This window comes from Scyliorhinus canicula, unplaced genomic scaffold (genome assembly GCF_902713615.1).
Source record: "Scyliorhinus canicula unplaced genomic scaffold, sScyCan1.1, whole genome shotgun sequence".
NCBI lineage: Eukaryota > Metazoa > Chordata > Chondrichthyes > Carcharhiniformes > Scyliorhinidae > Scyliorhinus > Scyliorhinus canicula.
In genome coordinates this window covers 1,118,489-1,135,644 of record NW_024055820.1, presented here as the reverse complement: position 1 = coordinate 1,135,644, position 17,156 = coordinate 1,118,489, and the positions used below count along the sequence as shown (strand labels likewise).

Genomic DNA, 17,156 nt, shown 5'->3' with positions numbered 1-17,156 from the left:
TGCCTGGGTCGATGCCGGGTGGTCCGTCTGGTTTCATTCCTTTTTCATGTTTTTGTTGTGGTTGAATCAGCTTGGACCAGTCCATTTAGGGTCCAGAACACAATGAAGTCTCCTCCAAGAATCAATTGATCTGGATCCAGGTCTGGGATGGATTGCAACAATTTTTTTACAAATGTTTCTGTGAGAACCCCTCATTGAAAAAAAAAGATAGAGAAGCAGAATTAGGCCATTCAGCCCATCGAGTTTTCGAGTTTGCTCTGCCATTCGATCATGGCTGATATGTTTCTCAACCCCATTCATCTTGTATTGTAGCTCTCTTGAAATGAGTGCGAACATTGCATTTGCCTTTCTAGCTGCCAACTTTCCTTTGTGTTTTGGGATGTGGGTGTCGGGGGCTGAGCTGGTATTTGTTGCCCATCCCTAATTGCCCTGGAACTGAGTGGCTTGCTGGGCCATTTCAGAGGGGGGCAGTTTGGGAGGATGGAAGGCTGAAGTGATTAAATGACAAAGGGGATAATGGTGCAAGACAAAACTGGGTGACAATGAGATAAGTAAATAATAAGAAAAGAGAAGAAATAAAAGACAGGTCCAGGTGAGGTATAAATGGCAACAGCAGAACCGTTATCAGCACCAACTATCTAAAAATATCAGAGAGATGATTATAATCTGAAATTACTGAAATGGATGTTGTGTCTGGAAGGTCAGAATTGCCTGATAAAGGATGAGGTTCTGTTCCTCGAGTTTCCTTTTTTTAAAAATAATTTTTATTGAAATTTTTACAAAATACAAAATATAAACATCTTAGCTCTATTAACATACAACCGCGGTAACACCCCATGAACAATACCCCCCCAGCTTCAAGAGCAACTTCAAGAAAAAGAACAAAGAAAAAAAAAACAAACAAGAGAGAGATAGCACCCTTCTCAAACCCATGTGCACAGTTCTCCCTGCCCCCAATCCTTACCCCCCCCGGGCTGCTGCTGCTGTCGGCCTATTTCCCTACTGTTCCGCCAGGAAGTCCAAAAACGGCTGCTGCCACCGCCTGAAAAACCCTTGTACTGATCCCCTCAGGGCAAATTTCACCCTCTCCAATTTAATGAACCCGAGATCCAGGCCTCCACGCTTGGGGGCCTCGCATCCTTCCATTGGAGCAAGATCCTCCGCCGGGCTACTAGGGACGCAAAGGCCAGAACACCGGCCTCTATCGCCTCCTGCACTCCCGGCTCCACTGCAACCCCAAAAATTGCGAGTCCCCAGCCTGGCTCGACCCTGGACCCCACCACCCTCGACACCGTCTTTGCTACCCCCTTCCAAAACTCCCCTAACGCTGGGCACACCCAAAACATATGGGCGTGGTTCGCTGGGCTCCCCGAGCACCTAGCACACCTGTCCTCGCCCCCGAAAAACCTACTCATCCTCGACCCAGTCATGTGGGCCCTATGTAGCACCTTGAACTGTACGAGGCTAAGCCTCGCACAGGAAGAGGAGGAATTCACTCTCTCCAGGGCATCCGCCCACGTCCCCTCCTCAATCTCCTCCCCCAGCTCGTCTTCCCCCTTCCCCTTCAGTTCCTCCACCGAGGCCTCGTCTACCTCCTGCATTACCCGATAAATGTCCGAGATCCTCCCTCCTCCGACCAACACCGCCCGAGAGCACCCTATCCTGCACCCCTCGTGGGGGCAGCAAGTGGAACCCCTCCACCTGCTGCCTGGCAAACGCCCTCATCTGGATGTACTAAACATGTTCCCCAGGGGGAGCCCAAACTTCCCCTCCAACTCCCCCAAGCTCGCAAACCTCCCCTCCACAAACAGGTCCCTCAACCTCCTAACCCCTGCCCTGTGCCAGCCCAGAAATCCGCCATCAATCCTCCCTGGGACAAACCGATGGTTCCCCCGTATCGGGGCCTCCATCGAGCCCCCAATTTCTCCCCTGTGCCGTCACCAATGCCCCCAAATTTTGAGGGTAGCCGCCACCACCGGGCTCGTGGTATACCTCGTCGGAGGGAGCGGCAATGGCGCCGTTACTAGCGCTTCCAGGCTCATGCCCACACAAGACGCCGCCTCCATCCTCTTCCACGCTGCCCCCTCCTCGTCCATTACCCACTTAAGCACCATCGCTGCGTTGGCCGCCCAGTAGTACCCACAGAGATTGGGCAACGCCAGCCCCCCCCCATCCCTGCCTCGCTCCAGGAACACTCTTCGAACCCTCGGAGTCCCATGCGCCCACACAAATCCCGTGATACTGCTGTTGGCCCTCCTGAAAAAGGCCTTCGGGATAAGGATGGGGAGGCACTGGAACAAGAACAAAAACCTCGGGAGCACCGTCATCTTGACGGACTGCACCCTCCCCACCAGTGACAGCGGTAACATATCCCATCTCTTAAACTCCTTCTCCATCTGCTCCACCAATCTAGTGAGGTTGAGCTTGTGCAGGGCCCCCCAGCTCCCCGCCACCTGGACCCCTCGGTACCTAAAACTCTTCCCTGCCTGCTTCAATGGGAGCCTACCAATCCCCTCCTCCTGATCCCCCGGATGCACCACAAACACCTCACTCTTGCCCAGGTTCAGCTTATACCCCGAGAAACTCCCGAATTCCCCAAGTATCCTTATCACCTCCAGCATCCCCCCCACCGGGTCCGCCACATACAGCAACAGGTCGTCCGCATACAGCGACACTCGATGCTCCTCCCCACCCAGCACAAGGCCCCTCCAGTTCCCTGACTCCCTCAGTGCCATGGCCAGGGGCTGAATCGCCAACGCAAAGAGCAAGGGGGACAGGGGGCACCCCTGTCTCGTCCCCCGATGCAGCCGAAAGTACTCCGACCTCCTCCTATTCGTGGCTACACTTGCCATCGTGGCCTCGTAGAGCAGCCTCACCCACCGGATAAACCCATCCCCAAACCTCTCCAACACCTCCCACAAGTACTCCCACTCAACCCTGTCGAAGGCCTTCTCCGCGTCCAACGCCACCACTATCTCCGCCTCCCCTTCCACCGCCAGCATCATAATGACATTGAGGAGTCTTTGCACTTTGTGTTCAGCTGCCTTCCCTTCACAAACCCCGTCTGGTCCTCATGTATGACCCCCGGCAGACAATCCTCTATTCTAGTGGCTAGGATCTTTGCCAGCAGCTTAGCATCGGCGTTCAGCAGCGAAATCCGCCTATATGATCCACACTGCAGAGGGTCCTTGTCCCGCTTCAGGATCAAGGAAATCAGCGCCCGCGACATAGTTGGGGGCAAAGCCCCCCCCCCCCCCCCCCGCCTCGTTAAAGGTCCGGACCAACAGGGGGCCCAACAGGTCCAAATACTTTTTATAGAATTCGGCCGGAAACCCGTACGGCCCCGGCGCCTTCCCCGACTGCATGATCCCTATCCCTTTGACAACCTCCTCCAACTCGATCGGCGCCCCTAGTCCCTCCACCTGCTCCTCTTCCACCCTCGGGAATCGCAACTTGTTCAGGAAGCGCCCCATTCCACCCTCCTCCACCGGGGGTTCAGACCGGTACAGTTCCCCATAGAAGTCCCTGAAGACCCCATTGACCTCTACCCCCCTCCGCACCACCTTCCCAGCTCTATCCGTCACTCCCCCAATCTCCCTGGCCACGTCTCGCTTCCGGAGCTGGTGCGCCAGCATCCTGCTCGCCTTCTCCCCGTGTTCATACACCGCCCCCCGTGCTTTCCTCCACTGGGCTTCCGCCTTTCTGGTCATCAGTAGGTCAAATCTGGCCTGAAGGCTACGCCTCTCCCCCAGCAATCCCTCCTCTGGGGCCTCCGCATATCTCCTATCCACCTGCACCATCTCACCTATCAGTCTTTCCCTTTCCCTCTGCTCCCCCCTCTCCCTATGGGTTCGGATGGAGATCAATTCCCCCCTCATCACCGCCTTCAATGCCTCCCAGACCGTCCCCACCCGAACCTCCCCGTTATCATTGGCCTCGAGGTATCTCTCAATACACCCCCGGACCCTCCCGGCCGCCTCCTCATCTGCCATCAGCCCCACCTCTATGCGCCAGAGCGGACGTTGGTCCCTCTCCTCCCCCAGCCCGAGGTCCACCCAGTGCGGGGCATGATCCGAAATGGCAATGGCGGAGTATTCAACATCCTCCACCCTCGACACCAGCCGCCTGCTCAGGACAAAAAAATCAATCCTTGAGTTGGCCTTATGCACATGGGAGAAAAACGAGTATTCCCTGGCCCTTGGCCTCGCAAACCTCCAAGGGTCCACCCCCCCATCTGGTCCATAAATCCCCTCAACACCTTAGCCGCCGCCGACCTCCTGCCCGTCCGGGACTTGGATCGATCCAATGGGGGATCCAGTACTGTGTTAAAGTCTCCCCCCATGATCAGGCCCCCCGCCTCCAGGTCCGGAATGCGGCCCAACATACGCCTCATGAACCCCACATCGTCCCAATTTGGGGCATAAACATTCACCAACACTACCCGCTCCCCCTGCAGCTTCCCACTCACCATCACATACCTCCCGCCACTGTCAGCCACCACCTTCAACGCCTCAAACGACACCTTCTTCCCCACCAGGATCGCCACCCCCTTACTCCTCTCATCCAGCCCTGAGTGGAATACTTGGCCCACCCGCCCCTTTCTCAGCCGGACCTGGTCCACCACTCTCAGGTGTGTCTCCTGGAGCATGGCCACATCCGCCTTTAGTCCCTTCAGGTGCGCAACTACTCGAGCCCTTTTGACCGGCCCATTCAGCCCCCTCACATTCCAGGTTATCAGCCGGATCCGAGGGCTCCCTGCCCCCTTCCTCTGCCGATTAGCCATACCCCATCCCTTGCCCACCCCCGGCCAGCGTCCCACGCACTGCCAGTTCCCCACGGCGGCAACTCCCCGCTCCAGCACCCCCTGCGTCCTCCAGCTCCTTCCTGACCGTTTCAGCAGCAACCCGGTATCCCCCCCCCCCCCCCCCCCCCCCCCCCCCCCCCCCAGGCTAGGACCCCTCCTAAACGCGCCCCCCCCTCTACAGCACTCCCGTGAGCCAGCTATCTTCTGCTGACCCCGGCGGCTCCCGCCCTACTTTCAGCTCCTCCCAACGTGGGACTGCCCCTACTCCATTGTGCCCGTCAACCAGTCCACCCTCCCCCGCTCCTGTGCGGGAAAAGAAAAACCCGCCCCCTCCCTCTCCCAGCGCGGGAACCCCACAGAAAGCCCGCGCTTTCGCCCTGCCGGGCCCCGCCTCCTCCAGGGCCACTCCCATTGTCAGTCCCCCCCACCAGCTCCCCGAACACCCCGTTTACCCCTCAGTCCGAACCCGTCCACCCAACTCCTGCTTGAAAACTCATTTTTAAAAAAACACCCGTACGACATCACCCCACCCACCCTAAGGCCACCCCACCTCATACCCTAAACCCCGCAAATACACATACAGTATAAATAAATACAGTATTCTACAGCATCCCCCATCCGGGGGACCCTCAGTCTGAGTCCAGTTTCTTGGCTTGCACGAAGGCCCACGCCTCCTCCGGGGACTCAAAGTAGTGATGTCGATCCTTATAGGTGACCCACAGATGCGCCAGCTGCAACATTCCAAACTTCACCTTCCGTCTGTGGAGCACCGCCTTCGTCCGGTTAAACCCAGCCCTCCGCCTCGCCACTTCCGCAGTCCAGTCCTGGAAGATCAGCACCTCCGTGTTCTCCCATTTGCTGCTCCGCTCCTTCTTGGCCCACCGGAGCACACACTCACGATCCACGAACCGGTGGAACCTCACCAACACCGCCCGCGGCGGCTCGTTCGGCTTGGGCCTCCTAGCCAGAATTCTGTGGGCCCCCTCCAACTCCAGGGGCCCCCATCAGCGAGTTTAGCATCACCACCACATAGGCAGCCAGGTCCGACCCTTACAGTCCCTCCGTGAGGCCCAGGATCCGTAAATTCTTCCTCCTCGACCGGTTGTCCAACTCCTCGAACCGCTCCTGCTATCTTTTATGGAGCGCCTCGTGCATCTCCACCTTCCCCACCACGGCCACAACCTCGTCCTCCCTTTCGGCGGCCTGCTTCTGCAGTTCCCGGATCGCAGCCCCCTGGGCTGTCTGAGTCTCCATCAGTTCCCTGTTGGTTACCTTGATGGACTCCAGCAGCTCCACTTTCAAATCCTGGAAGCAGCGCAGCAGAGTCGTCTTCTGCTCTTGGACCCACTTCTTCAGCTCCTCGAAACTTTCGCCGGCCGCCATTTTGTTTTTCGGGTCCCGATTTTTTCCAAGTGTTTTTTCTCCCGAATCTCTCCCTGCCCCGCTCCTGGTCTGCACCATGGGACCACTGGGGCAACTCGTGGCCACTACCCCGTCGGAATTTGCCTCCTCAGCTCCGTTGGGGGCCTTTAAAAAAGCCCCGAAGTCCGTTGATCTCGGGAGCCGCCGAACGTGTGGCTCAGCTGTTCATTGCCGCCACCGGAAGTCTTCCTCGAGTTTCCTTTTGAGCTTTATTAATAATAACCTTCTATTGTCACAAGTATGAAGTTACTGTGAAAAGCCCCTAGTCACCACATTCCGGCGCCTGTTTGGGGAACAGGGTTAATTGGAGCAATGCAGGAGGCTGTGGACAGAGTGGGAGTTGGGCAGGGAATTAAAATATAAAATGATCAGAAGCTCAGGATTATGTTTGCAGACTGACTGGTGATGTTCCACAGTCACCTAATCCAGATTTAATCTTCTCAGTGTAGGGGAGACCAAATCGGGAGCAGTGAATACACAACAGTGGATAGTAAGAAATACAAGTAAATCACTGTCACCTGGAAAGTGTGTTTGGAATCCTGGAATATGGGAAGGAAGGCGATGTGGTTGCTGCACCTGTTGTGTCTGCACAGAAATGGTTTACAGTGATGTTCATAAGAACACAAGAAATGGAAGCGGGGGGGGGGGGGGGAGACCATATGGCTCATTGAGCCTCTGTAACCTGCTCGTTCAGGCATCATTCTGATATACTTTCCCGTATCTTCCCCAGTCCTTCTAGATCCATTTTATGATATGAATACATTAGCTCAACAATCCTGTGAACTAATTTAGTCTGGCCCAGTGTCACTGAGCTGAAATCCAGTCTTTCTCTGACACATTATTCTTGATGCCACAGCTGACATGTTATGAGTAAAAAAGTCAACTGTTTAGCAGTAATGGGAAGAGGAAAGTTTGTAGATGCTCTGCAGTGTTACAGACTCGTTGGAACTGCTTATTCTGTCCCATCTTACATTCAGCTGACAGTAAAATGACTAAAATGCTGCAACATACAGGCATTTGGGGACAACAGTGAGTTTGCTGCTCAGATTAGTTGAAGTCTCCATATTGTAAAATGGATCTCGAAGGACTGGAGAAGATGCAGGAAAAGATATTTGAATTATGCCTGAACTGGCAGGTTACATCCAGTAAGAAAGATTGGACAGGGCATCACCTTTTCTCTGGAAAAGGGAATGAAGGATGACCTGATCCTGTAAGATTATGAAAAGGTTTGATATGATAGACAAGTGCAAGATGTTTCCACTGGATGAGAATAAATATGAGTTAGTCATTAATTAATCTAATGTGCAGTTCAGGAGCATTTCAGAGGGAGATCACACACACACACTTCATGTGTGCAAAGGGAGTTCCTCAGTTTTCCCACTAGTTAACACTCCAACTTTAAAAGCCCCAAACTATTTGATCCAATATCAGCACATTGTTATGGACGAAGGGCAGTTTAACTGTTCTGTCCAGGAAGACAAAAATCACTGTTCACCTGAACCTGCTCAGACCCCAACACGTTAACAACTCACTGTCCGTGTTTGGTCTGTTGTCAATCACACCCCGGACAGAACTGTAGTGGATGGGCCTGTACTATTTAGGTGCCCTATTAATTTATTTAATACATTTGTTACCTTGGCACAATGGTACCAATCTGAATCGGTTCGCAAAGCATAATTTCTATCAGCAATATCGATTTCAATGGCGGAGTTATTACCCATCATGCGTTGCGGCTGGGAATGTGCTCTATCCACATTACATAAGTTCCTTGCACATGCGCAGAGTCCAGCTATGACTGGAGCATGCGTCAATCGGGCTGTGACTGGCGCATGCACAGTTCAGGTTGTTGCTGACGGTGCGAGGAGCGGGGAAGGAGCAATGGAGCGACTTTCACGATTGGAGCCGGTGGGTGGCCAGGGAGCAATAGAAGCTTTGGAGTGAGCCGGGAGGCTTCATAAATACCCTGTGGAGGCTTCAACTCCTGAGTAAAATGTTAACGGTCCCGTCTTAAACAGCACCAAACAGAGTGAGAGCTGAGCGGTGACAGGCCCGGGTTACCGGCCGCCATCTTTACAGAGGACAAGGTGCCACAGGCGCATGCGCTGTGAGCCTGGACCGGATACCAACTCTCCCGGATTGACTGACTGGAGTCTCCAGGATTTTATTTTAATCATTTGTGGGAGTCACTGGCTGGGCCAACATTTATTGCCCATCCCTAATTCCCCTCAAACCGAGTGGCTGGCTCGGCCATCTTGGAGGGCATTTAAAGAATCAACCACATTGCTGTGGTTTGGAATCGTGTCGGCCAGACCAGGTAAGGATGGCAGATTTTCTTTTCTATTCATTCACGGGATGTGGGTGACACTGGCTGGGCCAGCATTCGCTGCCCAGCCCTAATTGCCCTTGAACTGAGTGCATCTCAGACAGCATTTTAAGATGGATTGCCCATGATAAATTGCCCTTCGTGACCAAAAAAGGTTATAGAACATAGAACAATACAGCACAGAACAGGCCCTTCGGCCCTCAATGTTGTGCCGAGCCATGATCACCCTACTCAAACCCACGTATCCACCCTATACCTGTAACCCAACAACCTCCCCCTTAACCTTACTTTTATTAGGGCACTATGGGCAATTTAGCATAGCCAATCCACCTAACCCGCAAATCTTTGGACTGTGGGAGGAAACCGGAGCACCCGGAGGAAACCCACGCACACAGGGGGAGGACGTGCAGACTCCACACAGACAGTGACCCAGCCAGGAATCGAACCTGGGACCTTGGAGCTGTGAAACATTTATGCTAACCACCATGCTACCCTGCTGCCCCAAATTTATGAGGGATTATTGGGTTACGGGTATAGGGTGGAGAGGACTTAAGTAGGTCAGTGCAGACTCGATGGGCCGAATGGCCGCCTCCTGCGCTGTATGTTCTATGTGCCACCAGAAGCATTGTTACATTATCAATATTACTATTTGTGAAGCTCAAGATCTAATTTGCTTTATCAACTACTGTCTTAATATGTCTTGTAGATATACAAAGTCCCTCTTCACCTTTCTCTGTCCTCCCAAAGAGGCCAGTTGGGTTTTTGTGACAATCCAGCAGTTTTCATGGTCACTTTTTCCCAGTGCCGGCCCCACAATTGACCAGATTCATTCAGCTCAATTTCACAACCTGCCTTTGTGTTTTTGTGGGTTCTCTCTCACTCCCTGTTTTCTGTTTTCAATCAGTTTCACAGGGTGTTCGAAGGGGACGCTTCAAAGTCCGGAAACTCAAACCAAGCATCACATCAGGATCTGACAGACCTCAATTTATCATATCCTGAATATCAACTTGCTTTTAACATGGAAGGAAAAAGCATTGTTCACAGTGGGGAGAAACCGTACACGTGTTGTGTGTGTGGACGAGGGTTCACTCGATCATCAGGCCTCACAAGCCACAAATGCAGTCACACCGAGGAGAAACCGTGGAAATGTGCGGACTGTGGGAAAGGATTCACTTCCCCATCCAATCTGGAAACTCATCGACGCAGTCACACTGGGGAGAGACCATTTACCTGCTCCAAGTGTGGGAAGGGATTCACTGAGTCATCTGCTCTGTCCACACACCAGCGAGTTCACACTGGGGAGAGACCATTCACCTGCTCAGAATGTGGGATGGGATTTACTATTTCAGCCAACCTGCTGAGACACCAGCGAGTTCACACTGGGGAGAGACCATTCACCTGCTCCAAGTGTGGGAAAGGATTCAGTGATTCATCCACTCTGCAGAAGCACCAGCGAGTTCACACTGGGGAGAGGCCATTCACCTGCTCAGAATGTGGGAAGGGATTTACTATTTCAGCCCACCTCTTGAGTCACCAGCGACTTCACACTGGGGAGAGGCCATTCCAATGTCCAGACTGTGGGAAGTGCTATAAAAGTTCTGGGGAACTGATGAGCCATCAACGTGTTCACACTGATGAGAGACCGTTCAGATGCTCTCACTGCGGGACTGGTTTCAGTCGATCATCTAACCTCACTGTACATCAGCGAATTCACACTGGAGAGAAGCCATTTGCCTGTGCCAAGTGTGGGAAGGGATTCACTCAGCTATCCGCCCTGCAGAAGCACCAGCGAACACACACTGGGGAGAGGCCATTTGCCTGCTCCATGTGTGGGAAGGGATTCATCTCTTCATCCCACCTGCTGAGACACCAACGAGGCCACAAACAACTACAGTGTTTAGATTTTGCTGTTCGTCACATTCAGGTCTGAACCATGTTCATTTGGGTCTCTTTGTGCTGATAAAATCTAGACCATTTACAGGGGCTAATATTCTGTGTAACAGTCAAATAAATTAGACTTGTGTTAAATACGCGGTGTGTTGAATCATTTTAATATCTCTGACACAAGTTAGTTCCTTTTGAAGTTCTCTCGCTCTCCCCTGTCTCTTCCATCCTCACCTCCAACAAGAAGTGTGAGGAGCTTGTGGAGCTTCTTTGTGGCTGAGATTGAGTCAATCCGATCAGCTGCCTCTGCTGCTTCCCTCCCTTCCACGAGCCCACCGGACCAAACTGTCTCGAAATGTCATCCTTTCCCGAGCCCGGAACCCACATCTTTCTCTAGTTTCTCTCCCATCTCCCCTCTCAGAGCTCACCTTGTCCATGAGACCCAGCTCCTGCTCCATCAACCCTATTCCCACTGAGCTACTGATCAGCCAACTACCCTGTGTCCATGGATATTGTCAACATTTCTCTTTTTCAGGCATTGTCCCTCTGTCCTTCAAATCTGCCATCATCACCCCCTCCTCAATAAAACAAACCCTTGACCCTGCCATCCTTACAAATTACTGCCCCATCTTCAACCTCCCTCTCCTCTCCAAACTCTTTGAACATGTTGTCACCTCCCAAATCCTTGCCTGTCTTTCCCAGAACTCCCATGTTTGAATCCCTTCAATCAGGTCTCTGTCCTGTCACAGTAGTAAAATACAAGAGACAAACAGAATCTCAATGAGAGTTTGGCTCAAGTTAGAATCAGATTTTGATGGGAAATGGAATGTCAAGTTTGTGTAATATGTTTACGTACCTTGTGAAATGAATTGCTTCTGTGTTCGGCTTGGGATGGCCTTATCGCGGCCTTGGCCGTCTGAGAGCCTGTGAACTGTCCGTGGGAACGAAACGCAGTAGTGGGATGAGTTACTCCTTCCTTGATAAAGAATTGCTATGCTATGCAACTAATGAGCTAACTGTGTGACTAATGATTGACAGAAATAATTATATGAAGGAGGGGTTTGGGGGGGTTTTGTAAAATATATAGTTAACTGTAACTAAGAAAAAATTGTCTTCACTTGCTGTAATTCTGAAGTTACATTTGTGTAGCCCCACAGTAAATAAAAGGTTCTTTGAAGTCATCTGGTGTTCCACTGATGATTACCTCCGGACTGAAAATTTAGAATTATCATACGATGGCCCGTACGGGGATCTCTGGTGCGTCGACAGAAGCAGACAGTGTAAGCGGCAGATCGCCTCCGGACGCGTGGGGAAAATAGGGCCCCCAAATGTGAGTATTTTTATCACTTTGGTTTTTCCCCTTCGCTGTCCCGGTCGCGAGCCTGTCCTACTGCCTGCTGCTGGAGATGTCCCTACGATATTCAGGTCAGTCCGGCGAACCCCAGAATTTCAAAGAGCTTGGGTTAGAGTCCCTGAGGTTCGAGTCCTCTAAAGAGCTTGGGTTAGAGTCCCTGAGGTTAAAATCTCTAAAGAGCTTGGGTTAGAGTCCCTGAGGTTCGAGTCCTCTAAAGAGTTTGGGTTAGAGTCCCTGAGGTTCGAGTCCTCTAAAGAGCTTGGGTTAGAGTCCCTGAGGTTAGGGTCCTCTAAAGAACAAGGGTTGGAGTCCCTAAGAAATAGTTAAAAGAGGTAAAGAGATATCGATGCCAATATGATCCTTGTTATTACCTGAAACCTTCGCGATAAAAGGTTCCTATTAACTTTGTAAGGCGGGTGATGTAGAATCTTTACGGGCTATACGTCACCTTCGAGCTGTTAATTGGCTTGTACAGAACGCGATTACTCCGTGATTTAAATTATAATCCCCTGCAGATGCGGATAACTCTGCTTAATAACACATAAAACAGGGCAAAAACGTTGCGGACCCTGGCATAAAACATACACGTAATTTCCTTAATTGAAAAACAGGGCAGGATAACCCTGTAATAAATTCAAAATTGGATTAGTGATCTAGGATCACTATTAAATTGTAATCGGAAGGACCGTCTGGCATCAGACAAAGGGTACAATGGGTAATACTTTAGATACAACTTTTGAAAGTGGCAGCACACTGCAAACACTGTGAACAATATCCATCTGAGCAGTTGAGACAATTATGGGGGGTATTGCACAAAAATGTAGGAGAATGAAAAATTTGGAAATTTAAATAGAAAAATGGCCACTGGGGGGGGGGGGGGGGGGGGGAACAGGAATAGTTAAAACAGCCAAGGTCTTGAAAACGGAATGCACATATGGGAAAAGAACCAAGTCATTAGGCTATCCGCCTTGAATCTGTATATTAATCCATGTGAGTTTAGGCTTAAGTGGGATAAGGTGCTGTCAGGGACTGTGGAGTCCCTAGATCTTGTCTCCCAGAATTCTGACATAAACTGCTTTTTTACTGATAATCAGGCCCGCGTGTGAATGTTTTCACCCCTAACATTTGGTGTAGTCTGGAAGGATGTTGCTGAGCCGGACGCTGCTTGAGCCAGTGGACAAGGCGAGTAGTCAAACCTTTGACTGCGAAAAATGAGTCACTCGGCAAGGCAGACGGACGGTGAGATAACATCCAACGAATCTGGTAACAAGGCTAAATGAGTAAAAGAGTCAGTTTAAAATTCCTCTTTTTTTTGTTTTTTGAAAAGCAAAATATTCTGGTTTAAAAAAAAACAATGATCAAAAATGGGTGTGATCTCTGTGGAACAGAGAAAAATGGTGAGATACACAGGAGTGAGATAAGACAAATAAGCAGGAATCATCTTAGTTCACCGGTTAGAAGCACAAATGACTGAAATTAAGCCTTCACACCATTTGGAAAACAGGCTAGTTTAAAGGAATTGAGCTCTGACTCCTTTAAGCATAACAATAAAGCGGGTAAAGATAGCGGCAGTACAGATTGTGCAAACTGGCAAGGACATCACAAAACTGCCAACAATTATGGCTAACGACTGTCCTGGAATGTCTCAAGGAGAAAAAAAAAATCAAATAAAGTAGAGTCCAAAGATCAGAAAGGGGCTGAAACGCTCAATTAGTTTTTGTTCAGGAATATTCGAGGATGACAAATCCCCTTTCCAAAACAAAAAATGGGGAGTAAAGTCAATACAAGATTAAGGTTAGGAACTTCACAATGGATACTTGTCGAGAATAACTTCAGATTGTTTCAAGCCATCCAAATAAATTCGGCAGTAATTCAATTAATTTGAAATAAAAGAAAAATAAACATCCAGTAATGTCTCTTTCCAAAAACCAGTTAAATAACGAACATTGAAAATTTAATTCAGTTTAAAGAACAAAAAAGAAATTTGAGTAACATTGAAGGAAAGGATAAATAGTCACGTAGCGGATGGAGATGGCATCATGCCAAATTCTCCACCACTTTCGATTCTGTACAAAAAGTTAACCATTTCAGCAAGCAGGTCATCTGCACAAAGAAATATGCGTCTCTAAGAATAGCTAATGCCTCTAAAATTAATCAGTGGAAATTGATTTAAATGGAATAACACCGATAAAGTTTTCGAAGGAGAATAGAAGATTTTGTTCAGTATTTTAACTGAGCTATTGTGAAATTTCTGTATCTTTACTCTGATATTTACGACCTGTGAGAATGTGTATGCTTGGTCTGTGAATGTTAATATCTCTATGCTACGGTTTATCTTCTGAGAAAGTAACCTTGGGTTTATAATCTGGAATTTTAAAATAGGCTCCAGAAGGATTTTTAACTAACTGTCGAAGCCAGGTATTTCTACCATAGATGATTTTGCCGCCATTTTAGTGAAAGAGAGAGAGAGATAGACAGAGAGAGAGAGAAAGAGTTTTAGGCATCTATACTTTATTCTGAACTATTCACTGTCTCTGTATTCATATTTCATTTTCAGACTTTGACTTTTAAAAGTTATGTTTTGAGCTGTTTGTCTAAGGAGATAATTCCTGTGATTATTTGAAAGCTTCTACGCAGTGCCTTTTAAATGACTTTCAAGTTGTAATCAATAGAAGACAAATAATACAATTCTTATTTGCACCTGACAATTTTTAACATAAATTTCTACTGAGTTCCAATAATCGCAAGAGCAACTGGTAACCTTGAATTGATGGTTTCAAATCCCTCAACTGATACAGTCTAAAATCCTTCACTAACTTATTGTGGTGTGTCGTCTGACATTATGATTTAAAGATCATAGTTTGAGTACAGTTAACAATTTTTTCCTTTCAAAGGCTATCATTGACATTTCCCGGGTAATTTTGATACACAAGGAATTTCAATCAGGGTGCAAAATCACGTGTGTAAGAATAAGAAAATATTAGTTTTATGGTGTTCAGTGGAAGTTAGGATAGTTGAAATACATATGACAAGTTGCAATGCATTTGACATATGATCAAGCCGGTGTTTCATTAGTTCAGGGTTAAAACTTCCCTGACACAAATACTTTGTAATCATCAGTGGGGTAAAACTAACCTGTCTCACAGCACAGATGTTTTAATTATGAGATTGCAGAATTAAGTATAAAGAACAGATGGGTAAATTAAATATGTCCATGATCATGTTTCTAATTTAAACAAAAGTAGGGTGATGACAACATGACGTCTGGGAAAGAACCACGATACAGCACAAAATTGGTTCAGTCAGAGATTCAATAACATATTATGTTTGATATTTTAAAATAATTGTTCAAAATTAGCTTGGAAATTAAAACTTCAGACAATGTGTGAAGCTGTGTTTTTTTTAAAAAGGAAAATCACACAACTCTGGTTGAAGCAAATCTATATTCCAAAAGACAGATCGTTCTCAGACACCTGATAACAGGAACTTGGCAGCAATCCAACGCTCCCATGCTGGGTTTGCCTGTCCACACTCTGAGCTCTGGCCTTGTAATTCTGATAAAGTAATGAAAAGTCAAAACAGCTGAAGATGCATTTTAATTGGAACTTACAAATCTCAAGTTTTGAATTTTCAGATATATTCGGATTATTTAACCCACTCTGTCCCATGCAGAATGGATTTTTGGTGTTAGAATATAGGACGTACAGTGCAGAACTTTACAAGTAACTATAGGTGCCACGATATTTGCAGAAGCTTCAGGAATTTGAGACAGTTGAGTTATTATAAACTGGCTAATTAACCAGGCAAATGCACGTCAAGGTTGGGTTCAAATGCAACATAACTAGGAAAATGGATGTGAAAGGTTTGAAATATATATATATATAATATATATATATATATATATAAGGACAACTAACCCCTGCATAATACAAGTGTTCGGCCCAGACAGGAAAAGTTTCATATGGACAACATCTAACACCTGGTGACGACCAGGACACTTTTCCTTAAAATTTTTAGGTTAAACATTCAGGAAAGGCTGACATGACAGCAGCACCTGTGGAAACTTGTGATGACTCTTGAGATCTCAGAACAACTACAAGCTCTTCAAGGCGCTTGGATATCATTCACAACGTACACAGGATACTTGTAGCTATATGAACTATGGGGCTTTATATAATTTTATTGATGGGATATGCATCCCAGCAGTCAGAGACTGGACCAAGGATATAGCTTATTTTAATGCTCGACTACAGCTACATTCGGGGACAGACATCGGATGCGTAAACAACTTGTGTCTGCTCCTCACATGTTCCAGTATTGTTTATAATATGAATTAAATATGTCCAGTGTTTTAAGTAAGGTTGTTATGAAGCAGGCTGCCAATGACACGGGTACCACTAGAGTTACACAGAGTTAGAAGAGGTATAATCAATAATGTAGTGACTTGATTTAAGACAGAAACTTCTATGGTAAATTCGCTAGACATGCAAAGGTTGAATGCGAAGGTAGAATAACTTAGATATTAATGACACAAAATGGCTGAACAAGCCACATTCCCTGTAAACTGTCTTATGAGACCCAGCATGGGTATGTACAGGCAGTATCCGCTAAAACAACAAGCTATTCCCAGCCTGGGCTCTCATTCAGTCACGGCATTACTAGGCCAGCTCCAAACTCAGCATCTCACCATGGCTCGACAGAACAAGTATAAGGTTCATCTCTTGAACAATCCAAAGCTCCAATTCCACCATTGCACCACTATTAATCCTGCAAATTTTCTCACCAATCCACCGCTTGAGCAAGAACACCCTGGACACGATTGCATGTCACTTATAAAGGACGATTCATCTGTCAGGGAGGACTTGTCGGAAGCCCCTCTTAATGACCCAGACCTGACCATGTTCACAGATGGAAGTGCTTCCATCGGTGAAAGGGGGGAGCGGTTATCAGGGTATGCGATAGTAAATCAGGACGGGAAAACCTTGGAGGCAGCAGCCTTTAAAACCCCGTTCTCAGCCCAACAAGCCGAGTCATTTGCCCTAATTCACGCCTGTGTCCTCAGAAGGGATTTAAGGGTGACTATTTATACAGACTCTAGATATGCCTTTGGAGTCACGCATGACTTTGGCTAATTATGGAAAAATAGAGAAATTTTGACATCCGCCGGCAAACAAATTTCACACAAGGCATTAGTTTCTCACTTGCTACAGGCCCTGATGCTGCCCAAACAAATGGCGGTTATAAAATCCACTGCCCATACATCGGGTAAAACCCCCAACAGATATAGGAAATAGACAGGCAGACCACCAAGCCAAAGAAGCTTCCCAATGGAAGGAGATGGTGGTTCCAAAAAATTATGAGTCAGACTA

At 48.3% G+C, this 17,156-nt stretch overlaps 1 pseudogene; it reads left to right on the top strand.

The window, feature by feature from the left end:
* Positions 1-11,710, top strand: part of LOC119961136 — a 49,370-nt pseudogene extending 37,660 nt beyond the window's left edge.
* Positions 11,711-17,156: the final 5,446 nt, after the last annotated feature.